Source organism: Dendrobates tinctorius, unplaced genomic scaffold (assembly GCF_039654945.1).
Source record: "Dendrobates tinctorius isolate UK_male_01 unplaced genomic scaffold, ASM3965494v1 ptg000011l, whole genome shotgun sequence".
In the NCBI taxonomy this organism is placed as follows: Eukaryota; Metazoa; Chordata; class Amphibia; order Anura; family Dendrobatidae; genus Dendrobates; species Dendrobates tinctorius.
In genome coordinates this window covers 119,562,846-119,578,256 of record NW_027361679.1, presented here as the reverse complement: position 1 = coordinate 119,578,256, position 15,411 = coordinate 119,562,846, and positions in this window count along the sequence as shown.

Genomic DNA, 15,411 nt, shown 5'->3' with positions numbered 1-15,411 from the left:
GCTTGGAAAAAAAACGTACAAAATGTCAACAGGACCAGGGATTCCCAGCCAGTCTCCCATGCCGGTACTGGCCCGGCCTCAAGCTGCTTAGTGGCTGCGATCTGACGAGGGCAGGAATATTCAGCTTAGAATGGCCGTTGACAGAAGCGTGCCATCTCTGACGTTTTTTTCAAGAAGGATAAACTCGGAAGGGCAAGCTTGGAAAAAAAACGTACAAAATGTCAACAGGACCAGGGATTCCCAGCCAGTCTCCCATGCCGGTACTGGCCCGGCCTCCGGCTGCTTAGCAGCTGCGAGCTGATGAGGGCATGCATATTCAGCTTAGAATGGCCGTTGACGGAAGTGTGCCATCTCTGACGTTTTTTTCAAGAAGGATAAACTCGGAAGGGCAAGCTTGGAAATAAAACGTACAAAATGTTAACAGGACCAGGGATTCCCAGCCAGTCTCCCATGCCGGTACTGGCCCAGCCTCAGGCTGCTTAGCAGCTGCGATCTGACGAGGGCATGCATATTTAGCTTAGAATGGCCATTGACGGAAGTGTGCAATCTCTGACGTTCTTTTCAAGAAGGATAAACTCGGAAGGGCAAGCTTGGAAATAAAACGTACAAAATGTCAACAGGACCAGGGATTCCCAGCCAGTCTCCCATGCCGGTACTGGCCCGGCCTCAAGCTGCTGCGATCTGACAAGGGCATGCATATTCAGCTTAGAATGGCCATTGACGGAAGTGTGCCATCTCTGACGTTCTTTTCAAGAAGGATAAACTCGGAAGGGCAAGCTTGGAAAAAAAACGTACAAAATGTCAACACGACCAGGGATTCCCAGCCAGTCTCCCATGCCAGTACTGGCCCAGCCTCAAGCTGCTTAGCGGCTGCGATCTGACAAGGGCATGCATATTCAGCTTAGCATGGCCATTGACGGAAGTGTGCCATCTCTGACGTTCTTTTCAAGAAGGATAAACTCGGAAGGGCAAGCTTGGAAAAAAAACGTACAAAATGTCAACAGGACCAGGGATTCCCAGCCAGTCTCCCATGCCGGTACTGGCCCGGCCTCAAGCTGCTTAGCAGCTGCGAGCTGACGAGGGCATGCATATTCAGCTTAGAATGGCCGTTGACGGAAGCGTGCCATCTCTGACGTTTTTTTCAAGAAGGATAAACTCGGAAGGGCAAGCTTGGAAAAAAAACGTACAAAATGTCAACAGGACTAGGGATTCCCAGCCAGTCTCCCATGCCGGTACTGGCCCGGCCTCAAGCTGCTTAGCGGCTGCGATCTGACGAGGGCATGCATATTCAGCTTAGAATGGCCGTTGACGGAAGCGTGCCATCTCTGACGTTCTTTTCAAGAAGGATAAACTCGGAAGGGCAAGCTTGGAAATAAAACGTACAAAATGTCAACAGGACCAGGGATTCCCAGCCAGTCTCCCATGCTGGTACTGGCCCGGCCTCAAGCTGCTTAGCGGCTGCGATCTGACGAGGGCATGCATATTCATCTTAGAATGGCCGTTGACGGAAGCGTGCCATCTCTGACGTTCTTTTCAAGAAGGATAAACTCGGAAGGGCAAGCTTGGAAAAAAAATGTACAAAATGTCAACAGGACCAGGGATTCCCAGCCAGTCTCCTATGCCGGTACTGGCCCGGCTTCAAGCTGCTTAGCGGCTGCGATGTGACGAGGGAATGCATATTCAGCTTAGAATGGCCGTTGACGGACGCGTGCCATCTCTGACGTTCTTTTCAAGAAGGATAAACTCGGAAGGGCAAGCTTGGAAAAAAAACGTACAAAATGTCATCAGGACCAGGGATTCCCAGCCAGTCTCCCATGCCGGTACTGGCCCAGCCTCAAGCTGCTTAGTGGCTGCGATCTGACGAGGGCAGGCATATTCAGCTTAGAATGGCCGTTGACAGAAGCGTGCCATCTCTGACGTTTTTTTCAAGAAGGATAAACTCGGAAGGGCAAGCTTGGAAAAAAAACGTACAAAATGTCAACAGGACCAGGGATTCCCAGCCAGTCTCCCATGCCGGTACTGGCCCGGCCTCCGGCTGCTTAGCGGCTGCGATCTGATGAGGGCATGCATATTCAGCTTAGAAGGGCCATTGACGGAAGTGTGCCATCTCTGACGTTCTTTTCAAGAAGGATAAACTCGGAAGGGCAAGCTTGGAAATAAAACGTACAAAATGTCAACAGGACCAGGGATTCCCAGCCAGTCTCCCATGCTGGTACTGGCCCGGCCTCAAGCTGCTGCGATCTGATGAGGGCATGCATATTCAGCTTAGAATGGCCGTTGACGGAAGCGTGCCATCTCTGACGTTCTTTTCAAGAAGGATAAACTCGGAAGGGCAAGCTTGGAAAAAAAACGTACAAAATGTCAACAGGACCAGGGATTCCCAGCCAGTCTCCCATGCCGGCACTGGCCCGGCCTCAAGCTGCTTAGCAGCTGCGAACTGACGAGGGCATGCATATTCAGCTTAGAATGGCCGTTGACGGAAGCGTGCCATCTCTGACGTTTTTTTCAAGAAGGATAAACTCGGAAGGGCAAGCTTGGAAAAAAAACGTACAAAATGTCAACAGGACCAGGGATTCCCAGCCAGTCTCCCATGCCGGTACTGGCCCAGCCTCAAGCTGCTTAGCGGCTGCGATCTGACGAGAGCATGCATATTCAGCTTAGAATGGCCGTTGACGGAAGCGTGCCATCTCTGACGTTTTTTTCAAGAAGGATAAACTCGGAAGGGCAAGCTTGGAAATAAAACGTACAAAATGTCAACAGGACCAGGGATTCCCAGCCAGTCTCCCATGCCGGTACTGGCCCGGCCTCAAGCTGCTGCGATCTGACGAGGGCATGCATATTCAGCTTAGAATGGCCGTTGACGGAAGCGTGCCATCTCTGACGTTCTTTTCAAGAAGGATAAACTCGGAAGGGCAAGCTTGGAAAAAAAACATTCAAAATGTCAACAGGACCAGGGATTCCCAGCCAGTCTCCCATGCCGGTACTGGCCCGGCCTCAAGCTGCTTAGCGGCTGCGATCTGACGAGGGCATGCATATTCAGCTTAGAATGGCCGTTGACAGAAGCGTGCCATCTCTGACGTTCTTTTCAAGAAGGATAAACTCGGAAGGGCAAGCTTGGAAATAAAACGTACAAAATGTCAACAGGACCAGGGATTCCCAGCCAGTCTCCCATGCCGGTACTGGCCCGGCCTCAAGCTGCTTAGCGGCTGCGATCTGACGAGGGCATGCATATTCAGCTTAGAATGGCCGTTGACGGAAGCGTGCCATCTCTGACGTTTTTTTCAAGAAGAATAAACTCGGAAGGGCAAGCTTGGAAAAAAACGTACAAAATGTCAACAGGACCAGGGATTCCCAGCCAGTCTCCCATGCCAGTACTGGCCCGGCCTCAAGCTGCTTAGCGGCTGCGATCTGACGAGGGCAGGCATATTCAGCTTAGAATGGCCGTTGACGGAAGCGTGCCATCTCTGATGTTTTTTTCAAGAAGGATAAACTCGGAAGGGCAAGCTTGGAAAAAAAACGTACAAAATGTCAACAGGACCAGGGATTCCCAGCCAGTCTTCCATGCCGGTACTGGCCCGGCCTCAGGCTGCTTAGCAGCTGCGATCTGACGAGGGCATGCATATTTAGCTTAGAATGGCCATTGACGGAAGTGTGCAATCTCTGACGTTCTTTTCAAGAAGGATAAACTCGGAAGGGCAAGCTTGGAAATAAAACGTACAAAATGTCAACAGGACCAGGGATTCCCAGCCAGTCTCCCATGCCGGTACTGGCCCGGCCTCAAGCTGCTGCGATCTGACAAGGGCATGCATATTCAGCTTAGAATGGCCATTGACGGAAGTGTGCCATCTCTGACGTTCTTTTCAAGAAGGATAAACTCGGAAGGGCAAGCTTGGAAAAAAAACGTACAAAATGTCAACACGACCAGGGATTCCCAGCCAGTCTCCCATGCCAGTACTGGCCCAGCCTCAAGCTGCTTAGCGGCTGCAATCTGACGAGGGCATGCATATTCAGCTTAGAATGGCCGTTGACAGAAGCGTGCCATCTCTGACGTTTTTTTCAAGAAGGATAAACTCGGAAGGGCAAGCTTGGAAATAAAACATACAAAATGTTAACAGGACCAGGGATTCCCAGCCAGTCTCCCATGCCGGTACTGGCCCGGCCTCAAGCTGCTTAGCAGCTGCAATCTGACAAGGGCATGCATATTCAGATTAGAATGGCCGTTGACAGAAGCGTGCCATCTCTGACGTTCTTTTCAAGAAGGATAAACTCGGAAGGGCAAGCTTGGAAATAAAACGTACAAAATGTCAACAGGACCAGGGATTCCCAGCCAGTCTCCCATGCTGGTACTGGCCCGGCCTCAAGCTGCTGCGATGTGACGAGGGCATGCATATTCAGCTTAGAATGGCCGTTGACGGAAGCGTGCCATCTCTGACGTTCTTTTCAAGAAGGATAAACTCGGAAGGGCAAGCTTGGAAAAAAAACATACAAAATGTCAACAGGACCAGGGATTCCCAGCCAGTCTCCCATGCCGGTACTGGCCCGGCCTCAAGCTGCTTAGCGGCTGCGATCTGACGAGGGCATGCATATTCAGCTTAGAATGGCCGTTGACGGAAGCGTGCCATCTCTGACGTTCTTTTCAAGAAGGATAAACTCGGAAGGGCAAGCTTGGAAATAAAACGTACAAAATGTCAACAGGACCAGGGATTCCCAGCCAGTCTCCAATGCTGGTACTGGCCCGGCCTCAAGCTGCTTAGCGGCTGCGATCTGACGAGGGCATGCATATTCAGCTTAGAATGGCCGTTGACGGAAGCGTGCCATCTCTGACGTTCTTTTCAAGAAGGATAAACTCGGAAGGGCAAGCTTGGAAAAAAAATGTACAAAATGTCAACAGGACCAGGGATTCCCAGCCAGTCTCCTATGCCGGTACTGGCCCGGCCTCAAGCTGCTTAGCGGCTGCGATGTGACGAGGGAATGCATATTCAGCTTAGAATGGCCGTTGACAGAAGTGTGCCATCTCTGACGTTCTTTTCAAGAAGGATAAACTCGGAAGGGCAAGCTTGGAAAAAAAACGTACAAAATGTCAACAGGACCAGGGATTCCCAGCCAGTCTCCCATGCCGGTACTGGCCCGGCCTCAAGCTGCTTAGTGGCTGCGATCTGACGAGGGCAGGCATATTCAGATTAGAATGGCCGTTGACAGAAGCGTGCCATCTCTGACGTTTTTTTCAAGAAGGATAAACTCGGAAGGGCAAGCTTGGAAAAAAAACGTACAAAATGTCAACAGGACCAGGGATTCCCAGCCAGTCTCCCATGCCAGTACTGGCCCGGCCTCAGGCTGCTTAGCAGCTGCGATCTGACGAGGGCATGCATATTTAGCTTAGAATGGCCATTGACGGAAGTGTGCAATCTCTGACGTTCTTTTCAAGAAGGATAAACTCGGAAGGGCAAGCTTGGAAATAAAACGTACAAAATGTCAACAGGACCAGGGATTTCCAGCCAGTCTCCCATGCCGGTACTGGCCCGGCCTCAAGCTGCTGCGATCTGACAAGGGCATGCATATTCAGCTTAGAATGGCCATTGACGGAAGTGTGCCATCTCTGACGTTCTTTTCAAGAAGGATAAACTCGGAAGGGCAAGCTTGGAAAAAAAACGTACAAAATGTCAACACGACCAGGGATTTCCAGCCAGTCTCCCATGCCAGTACTGGCCCAGCCACAAGCTGCTTAGCGGCTGCGATCTGACAAGGGCATGCATATTCAGCTTAGAATGGCCATTGACGGAAGTGTGCCATCTCTGACGTTCTTTTCAAGAAGGATAAACTCGGAAGGGCAAGCTTGGAAATAAAACGTACAAAATGTCAACAGGACCAGGGATTCCCAGCCAGTCTCCCATGCCGGTACTGGCCCGGCCTCAAGCTGCTTAGCGGCTGCAATCTGACGAGGGCATGCATATTCAGCTTAGAATGGCCGTTGACAGAAGCGTGCCATCTCTGACGTTTTTTTCAAGAAGGATAAACTCGGAAGGGCAAGCTTGGAAATAAAACATACAAAATGTTAACAGGACCAGGGATTCCCAGCCAGTCTCCCATGCCGGTACTGGCCCGGCCTCAAGCTGCTTAGCAGCTGCAATCTGACAAGGGCATGCATATTCAGCTTAGAATGGCCGTTGACAGAAGCGTGCCATCTCTGACGTTCTTTTCAAGAAGGATAAACTCGGAAGGGCAAGCTTGGAAATAAAACGTACAAAATGTCAACAGGACGAGGGATTCCCAGCCAGTCTCCCATGCCGGTACTGGCCCGGCCTCAAGCTGCTGCGATGTGACGAGGGCATGCATATTCAGCTTAGAATGGCCGTTGACGGAAGCGTGCCATCTCTGACGTTCTTTTCAAGAAGGATAAACTCGGAAGGGCAAGCTTGGAAAAAAAACATACAAAATGTCAACAGGACCAGGGATTCCCAGCCAGTCTCCCATGCCGGTACTGGCCCGGCCTCAAGCTGCTTAGCGGCTGCGATCTGACGAGGGCATGCATATTCAGCTTAGAATGGCCGTTGACGGAAGCGTGCCATCTCTGACGTTCTTTTCAAGAAGGATAAACTCGGAAGGGCAAGCTTGGAAATAAAACGTACAAAATGTCAACAGGACCAGGGATTCCCAGCCAGTCTCCCATGCTGGTACTGGCCCGGCCTCAAGCTGCTTAGCGGCTGCGATCTGACGAGGGCATGCATATTCAGCTTAGAATGGCCGTTGACGGAAGCATGCCATCTCTGACGTTCTTTTCAAGAAGGATAAACTCGGAAGGGCAAGCTTGGAAAAAAAATGTACAAAATGTCAACAGGACCAGGGATTCCCAGCCAGTCTCCTATGCCGGTACTGGCCCGGCCTCAAGCTGCTTATCGGCTGCGATGTGACGAGGGAATGCATATTCAGCTTAGAATGGCCGTTGACGGACGCGTGCCATCTCTGACGTTCTTTTCAAGAAGGATAAACTCGGAAGGGCAAGCTTGGAAAAAAAACGTACAAAATGTCAACAGGACCAGGGATTCCCAGCCAGTCTCCCATGCCGGTACTGGCCCGGCCTCAAGCTGCTTAGTGGCTGCGATCTGACGAGGGCAGGCATATTCAGCTTAGAATGGCCGTTGACAGAAGCGTGCCATCTCTGACGTTTTTTTCAAGAAGGATAAACTCGGAAGGGCAAGCTTGGAAAAAAAACGTACAAAATGTCAACAGGACCAGGGATTCCCAGCCAGTCTCCCATGCCGGTACTGGCCCGGCCTCCGGCTGCTTAGCAGCTGCGATCTGATGAGGGCATGCATATTCAGCTTAGAAGGGCCATTGACGGAAGTGTGCCATCTCTGACGTTCTTTTCAAGAAGGATAAACTCGGAAGGGCAAGCTTGGAAATAAAACGTACAAAATGTCAACAGGACCAGGGATTCCCAGCCAGTCTCCCATGCCGGTACTGGCCCGGCCTCAAGCTGCTTAGCAGCTGCGATCTGACGAGGGCATGCATATTCAGCTTAGAATGGCCGTTGACGGAAGTGTGCCATCTCTGACGTTTTTTTCAAGAAGGATAAACTCGGAAGGGCAAGCTTGGAAATAAAACGTACAAAATGTTAACAGGACCAGGGATTCCCAGCCAGTCTCCCATGCCGGTACTGGCCCGGCCTCAGGCTGCTTAACAGCTGCGATCTGACGAGGGCATGCATATTTAGCTTAGAATGGCCATTGACGGAAGTGTGCAATCTCTGACGTTCTTTTCAAGAAGGATAAACTCGGAAGGGCAAGCTTGGAAATAAAACGTACAAAATGTCAACAGGACCAGGGATTCCCAGCCAGTCTCCCATGCCGGTACTGGCCCGGCCTCAAGCTGCTGCGATCTGACAAGGGCATGCATATTCAGCTTAGAATGGCCATTGACGGAAGTGTGCCATCTTTGACGTTCTTTTCAAGAAGGATAAACTCGGAAGGGCAAGCTTGGAAAAAAAACGTACAAAATGTCAACACGACCAGGGATTCCCAGCCAGTCTCCCATGCCAGTACTGGCCCAGCCTCAAGCTGCTTAGCGGCTGCGATCTGACAAGGGCATGCATATTCAGCTTAGAATGGCCATTGACGGAAGTGTGCCATCTCTGACGTTCTTTTCAAGAAGGATAAACTCGGAAGGGCAAGCTTGGAAAAAAAACGTACAAAATGTCAACAGGACCAGGGATTCCCAGCCAGTCTCCCATGCCGGTACTGGCCCGGCCTCAAGCTGCTTAGCGGCTGCGATCTGACGAGGGCATGCATATTCAGCTTTGAATGGCCGTTGACGGAAGCGTGCCATCTCTGACGTTCTTTTCAAGAAGGATAAACTCGGAAGGGCAAGCTTGGAAATAAAACGTACAAAATGTCAACAGGACCAGGGATTCCCAGCCAGTCTCCCATGCTGGTACTGGCCCGGCCTCAAGCTGCTTAGCGGCTGCGATCTGACGAGGGCATGCATATTCAGCTTAGAATGGCCGTTGACGGAAGCGTGCCATCTCTGACGTTCTTTTCAAGAAGGATAAACTCGGAAGGGCAAGCTTGGAAAAAAAATGTACAAAATGTCAACAGGACCAGGGATTCCCAGCCAGTCTCCTATGCCGGTACTGGCCCGGCTTCAAGCTGCTTAGCGGCTGCGATGTGACGAGGGAATGCATATTCAGCTTAGAATGGCCGTTGACGGACGCGTGCCATCTCTGACGTTCTTTTCAAGAAGGATAAACTCGGAAGGGCAAGCTTGGAAAAAAAACGTACAAAATGTCAACAGGACCAGGGATTCCCAGCCAGTCTCCCATGCCGGTACTGGCCCGGCCTCAAGCTGCTTAGTGGCTGCGATCTGACGAGGGCAGGCATATTCAGCTTAGAATGGCCGTTGACAGAAGCGTGCCATCTCTGACGTTTTTTTCAAGAAGGATAAACTCGGAAGGGCAAGCTTGGAAAAAAAACGTACAAAATGTCAACAGGACCAGGGATTCCCAGCCAGTCTCCCATGCCGGTACTGGCCCGGCCTCCGGCTGCTTAGCGGCTGCGATCTGATGAGGGCATGCATATTCAGCTTAGAAGGGCCATTGACGGAAGTGTGCCATCTCTGACGTTCTTTTCAAGAAGGATAAACTCGGAAGGGCAAGCTTGGAAATAAAACGTACAAAATGTCAACAGGACCAGGGATTCCCAGCCAGTCTCCCATGCTGGTACTGGCCCGGCCTCAAGCTGCTGCGATCTGACGAGGGCATGCATATTCAGCTTAGAATGGCCGTTGACGGAAGCGTGCCATCTCTGACGTTCTTTTCAAGAAGGATAAACTCGGAAGGGCAAGCTTGGAAAAAAAACGTACAAAATGTCAACAGGACCAGGGATTCCCAGCCAGTCTCCCATGCCGGTACTGGCCCGGCCTCAAGCTGCTTAGCAGCTGCGATCTGACGAGGGCATGCATATTCAGCTTAGAATGGCCGTTGACAGAAGCGTGCCATCTCTGACGTTTTTTTCAAGAAGGATAAACTCGGAAGGGCAAGCTTGGAAAAAAAACGTACAAAATGTCAACAGGACCAGGGATTCCCAGCCAGTCTCCCATGCCGGTACTGGCCCAGCCTCAAGCTGCTTAGCGGCTGCGATCTGACGAGGGCATGCATATTCAGCTTAGAATGGCCGTTGACGGAAGCGTGCCATCTCTGACGTTTTTTTCAAGAAGGATAAACTCGGAAGGGCAAGCTTGGAAATAAAACGTACAAAATGTCAACAGGACCAGGGATTCCCAGCCAGTCTCCCATGCCGGTACTGGCCCGGCCTCAAGCTGCTGCGATCTGACGAGGGCATGCATATTCAGCTTAGAATGGCCGTTGACGGAAGCGTGCCATCTCTGACGTTCTTTTCAAGAAGGATAAACTCGGAAGGGCAAGCTTGGAAAAAAAACATTCAAAATGTCAACAGGACCAGGGATTCCCAGCCAGTCTCCCATGCCGGTACTGGCCCGGCCTCAAGCTGCTTAGCGGCTGCGATCTGACGAGGGCATGCATATTCAGCTTAGAATGGCCGTTGACAGAAGCGTGCCATCTCTGACGTTCTTTTCAAGAAGGATAAACTCGGAAGGGCAAGCTTGGAAATAAAACGTACAAAATGTCAACAGGACCAGGGATTCCCAGCCAGTCTCCCATGCCGGTACTGGCCCGGCCTCAAGCTGCTTAGCGGCTGCGATCTGACGAGGGCATGCATATTCAGCTTAGAATGGCCGTTGACGGAAGCGTGCCATCTCTGACGTTTTTTTCAAGAAGAATAAACTCGGAAGGGCAAGCTTGGAAAAAAACGTACAAATAGTCAACAGGATCAGGGATTCCCAGCCAGTCTCCCATGCCAGTACTGGCCCGGCCTCAAGCTGCTTAGCGGCTGCGATCTGACGAGGGCAGGCATATTCAGCTTAGAATGGCCGTTGACGGAAGCGTGCCATCTCTGACGTTTTTTTCAAGAAGGATAAACTCGGAAGGGCAAGCTTGGAAAAAAAACGTACAAAATGTCAACAGGACCAGGGATTCCCAACCAGTCTTCCATGCCGGTACTGGCCCGGCCTCAGGCTGCTTAGCAGCTGCGATCTGACGAGGGCATGCATATTTAGCTTAGAATGGCCATTGACGGAAGTGTGCAATCTCTGACGTTCTTTTCAAGAAGGATAAACTCGGAAGGGCAAGCTTGGAAATAAAACGTACAAAATGTCAACAGGACCAGGGATTCCCAGCCAGTCTCCCATGCCGGTACTGGCCCGGCCTCAAGCTGCTGCGATCTGACAAGGGCATGCATATTCAGCTTAGAATGGCCATTGACGGAAGTGTGCCATCTCTGACGTTCTTTTCAAGAAGGATAAACTCGGAAGGGCAAGCTTGGAAAAAAAACGTACAAAATGTCAACACGACCAGGGATTCCCAGCCAGTCTCCCATGCCAGTACTGGCCCAGCCTCAAGCTGCTTAGCGGCTGCAATCTGACAAGGGCATGCATATTCAGCTTAGAATGGCCATTGACGGAAGTGTGCCATCTCTGACGTTCTTTTCAAGAAGGATAAACTCGGAAGGGCAAGCTTGGAAATAAAACGTACAAAATGTCAACAGGACCAGGGATTCCCAGCCAGTCTCCCATGCCGGTACTGGCCCGGCCTCAAGCTGCTTAGCGGCTGCAATCTGACGAGGGCATGCATATTCAGCTTAGAATGGCCGTTGACAGAAGCGTGCCATCTCTGACGTTTTTTTCAAGAAGGATAAACTCGGAAGGGCAAGCTTGGAAATAAAACATACAAAATGTTAACAGGACCAGGGATTCCCAGCCAGTCTCCCATGCCGGTACTGGCCCGGCCTCAAGCTGCTTAGCAGCTGCAATCTGACAAGGGCATGCATATTCAGCTTAGAATGGCCGTTGACGGAAGCGTGCCATCTCTGACGTTCTTTTCAAGAAGGATAAACTCGGAAGGGCAAGCTTGGAAATAAAACGTACAAAATGTCAACAGGACCAGGGATTCCCAGCCAGTCTCCCATGCCGGTACTGGCCCGGCCTCAAGCTGCTGCGATGTGACGAGGGCATGCATATTCAGCTTAGAATGGCCGTTGACGGAAGCGTGCCATCTCTGACGTTCTTTTCAAGAAGGATAAACTCGGAAGGGCAAGCTTGGAAAAAAAACATACAAAATGTCAACAGGACCAGGGATTCCCAGCCAGTCTCCCATGCCGGTACTGGCCCGGCCTCAAGCTGCTTAGCGGCTGCGATCTGACGAGGGCATGCATATTCAGCTTAGAATGGCCGTTGACGGAAGCGTGCCATCTCTGACGTTCTTTTCAAGAAGGATAAACTCGGAAGGGCAAGCTTGGAAATAAAACGTACAAAATGTCAACAGGACCAGGGATTCCCAGCCAGTCTCCCATGCTGGTACTGGCCCGGCCTCAAGCTGCTTAGCGGCTGCGATCTGACGAGGGCATGCATATTCAGCTTAGAATGGCCGTTGACGGAAGCGTGCCATCTCTGACGTTCTTTTCAAGAAGGATAAACTCGGAAGGGCAAGCTTGGAAAAAAAATGTACAAAATGTCAACAGGACCAGGGATTCCCAGCCAGTCTCCTATGCCGGTACTGGCCCGGCCTCAAGCTGCTTAGCGGCTGCGATGTGACGAGGGAATGCATATTCAGCTTAGAATGGCCGTTGACGGACGCGTGCCATCTCTGACGTTCTTTTCAAGAAGGATAAACTCGGAAGGGCAAGCTTGGAAATAAAACGTACAAAATGTCAACAGGACCAGGGATTCCCAGCCAGTCTCCCATGCCGGTACTGGCCCGGCCTCAAGCTGCTTAGTGGCTGCGATCTGACGAGGGCAGGCATATTCAGCTTAGAATGGCCGTTGACAGAAGCGTGCCATCTCTGACGTTTTTTTCAAGAAGGATAAACTCGGAAGGGCAAGCTTGGAAAAAAAACGTACAAAATGTCAACAGGACCAGGGATTCCCAGCCAGTCTCCCATGCCGGTACTGGCCCGGCCTCCGGCTGCTTAGCAGCTGCGATCTGATGAGGGCATGCATATTCAGCTTAGAAGGGCCATTGACGGAAGTGTGCCATCTCTGACGTTCTTTTCAAGAAGGATAAACTCGGAAGGGCAAGCTTGGAAATAAAACGTACAAAATGTCAACAGGACCAGGGATTCCCAGCCAGTCTCCCATGCCGGTACTGGCCCGGCCTCAAGCTGCTTAGCAGCTGCGATCTGACGAGGGCATGCATATTCAGCTTAGAATGGCCGTTGACGGAAGTGTGCCATCTCTGACGTTTTTTTCAAGAAGGATAAACTCGGAAGGGCAAGCTTGGAAATAAAACGTACAAAATGTTAACAGGACCAGGGATTCCCAGCCAGTCTCCCATGCCGGTACTGGCCCGGCCTCAGGCTGCTTAGCAGCTGCGATCTGACGAGGGCATGCATATTTAGCTTAGAATGGCCATTGACGGAAGTGTGCAATCTCTGACGTTCTTTTCAAGAAGGATAAACTCGGAAGGGCAAGCTTGGAAATAAAACGTACAAAATGTCAACAGGACCAGGGATTCCCAGCCAGTCTCCCATGCCGGTACTGGCCCGGCCTCAAGCTGCTGCGATCTGACAAGGGCATGCATATTCAGCTTAGAATGGCCATTGACGGAAGTGTGCCATCTCTGACGTTCTTTTCAAGAAGGATAAACTCGGAAGGGCAAGCTTGGAAAAAAAAACGTACAAAATGTCAACACGACCAGGGATTCCCAGCCAGTCTCCCATGCCAGTACTGGCCCAGCCTCAAGCTGCTTAGCGGCTGCGATCTGACAAGGGCATGCATATTCAGCTTAGAATGGCCATTGACGGAAGTGTGCCATCTCTGACGTTCTTTTCAAGAAGGATAAACTCGGAAGGGCAAGCTTGGAAATAAAACGTACAAAATGTCAACAGGACCAGGGATTCCCAGCCAGTCTCCCATGCCGGTACTGGCCCGGCCTCAAGCTGCTTAGCGGCTGCAATCTGACGAGGGCATGCATATTCAGCTTAGAATGGCCGTTGACAGAAGCGTGCCATCTCTGACGTTTTTTTCAAGAAGGATAAACTCGGAAGGGCAAGCTTGGAAATAAAACATACAAAATGTTAACAGGACCAGGGATTCCCAGCCAGTCTCCCATGCCGGTACTGGCCCGGCCTCAAGCTGCTTAGCAGCTGCAATCTGACAAGGGCATGCATATTCAGCTTAGAATGGCCGTTGACAGAAGCGTGCCATCTCTGACGTTCTTTTCAAGAAGGATAAACTCGGAAGGGCAAGCTTGGAAATAAAACGTACAAAATGTCAACAGGACCAGGGATTCCCAGCCAGTCTCCCATGCCGGTACTGGCCCGGCCTCAAGCTGCTGCGATGTGACGAGGGCATGCATATTCAGCTTAGAATGGCCGTTGACGGAAGCGTGCCATCTCTGACGTTCTTTTCAAGAAGGATAAACTCGGAAGGGCAAGCTTGGAAAAAAAACATACAAAATGTCAACAGGACCAGGGATTCCCAGCCAGTCTCCCATGCCGGTACTGGCCCGGCCTCAAGCTGCTTAGCGGCTGCGATCTGACGAGGGCATGCATATTCAGCTTAGAATGGCCGTTGACGGAAGCGTGCCATCTCTGACGTTCTTTTCAAGAAGGATAAACTCGGAAGGGCAAGCTTGGAAAAAAAACGTACAAAAAGTCAACAGGACCAGGGATTCCCAGCCAGTCTCCCATGCCGGCACTGGCCCGGCCTCAAGCTGCTTAGCAGCTGCGATCTGACGAGGGCATGCATATTCAGCTTAGAATGGCCGTTGACGGAAGCGTGCCATCTCTGACGTTTTTTTCAAGAAGGATAAACTCGGAAGGGCAAGCTTGGAAAAAAAACGTACAAAATGTCAACAGGACCAGGGATTCCCAGCCAGTCTCCCATGCCGGTACTGGCCCAGCCTCAAGCTGCTTAGCGGCTGCGATCTGACGAGGGCATGCATATTCAGCTTAGAATGGCCGTTGCCGGAAGCGTGCCATCTCTGACGTTTTTTTCAAGAAGGATAAACTCGGAAGGGCAAGCTTGGAAATAAAACGTACAAAATGTCAACAGGACCAGGGATTCCCAGCCAGTCTCCCATGCCGGTACTGGCCCGGCCTCAAGCTGCTTAGCGGCTGCGATCTGACGAGGGCATGCATATTCAGCTTAGAATGGCCGTTGACGGAAGCGTGCCATCTCTGACGTTCTTTTCAAGAAGGATAAACTCGGAAGGGCAAGCTTGGAAAAAAATGTACAAAATGTCAACAGGACCAGGGATTCCCAGCCAGTCTCCTATGCCGGTACTGGCCCGGCCTCAAGCTGCTTAGCGGCTGCGATGTGACGAGGGAATGCATATTCAGCTTAGAATGGCCGTTGACGGACGCGTGCCATCTCTGACGTTCTTTTCAAGAAGGATAAACTCGGAAGGGCAAGCTTGGAAAAAAAACGTACAAAATGTCAACAGGACCAGGGATTCCCAGCCAGTCTCCCATGCCGGTACTGGCCCGGCCTCAAGCTGCTTAGTGGCTGCGATCTGACGAGGGCAGGCATATTCAGCTTAGAATGGCCGTTGACAGAAGCGTGCCATCTCTGACGTTTTTTTCAAGAAGGATAAACTCGGAAGGGCAAGCTTGGAAAAAAAACGTACAAAATGTCAACAGGACCAGGGATTCCCAGCCAGTCTCCCATGCCGGTACTGGCCCGGCCTCCGGCTGCTTAGCAGCTGCGATCTGATGAGGGAATGCATATTCAGCTTAGAAGGGCCATTGACGGAAGTGTGCCATCTCTGACGTTCTTTTCAAGAAGGATAAACTCGGAAGGGCAAGCTTGGAAATAAAACGTACAAAATGTCAACAGGACCAGGGA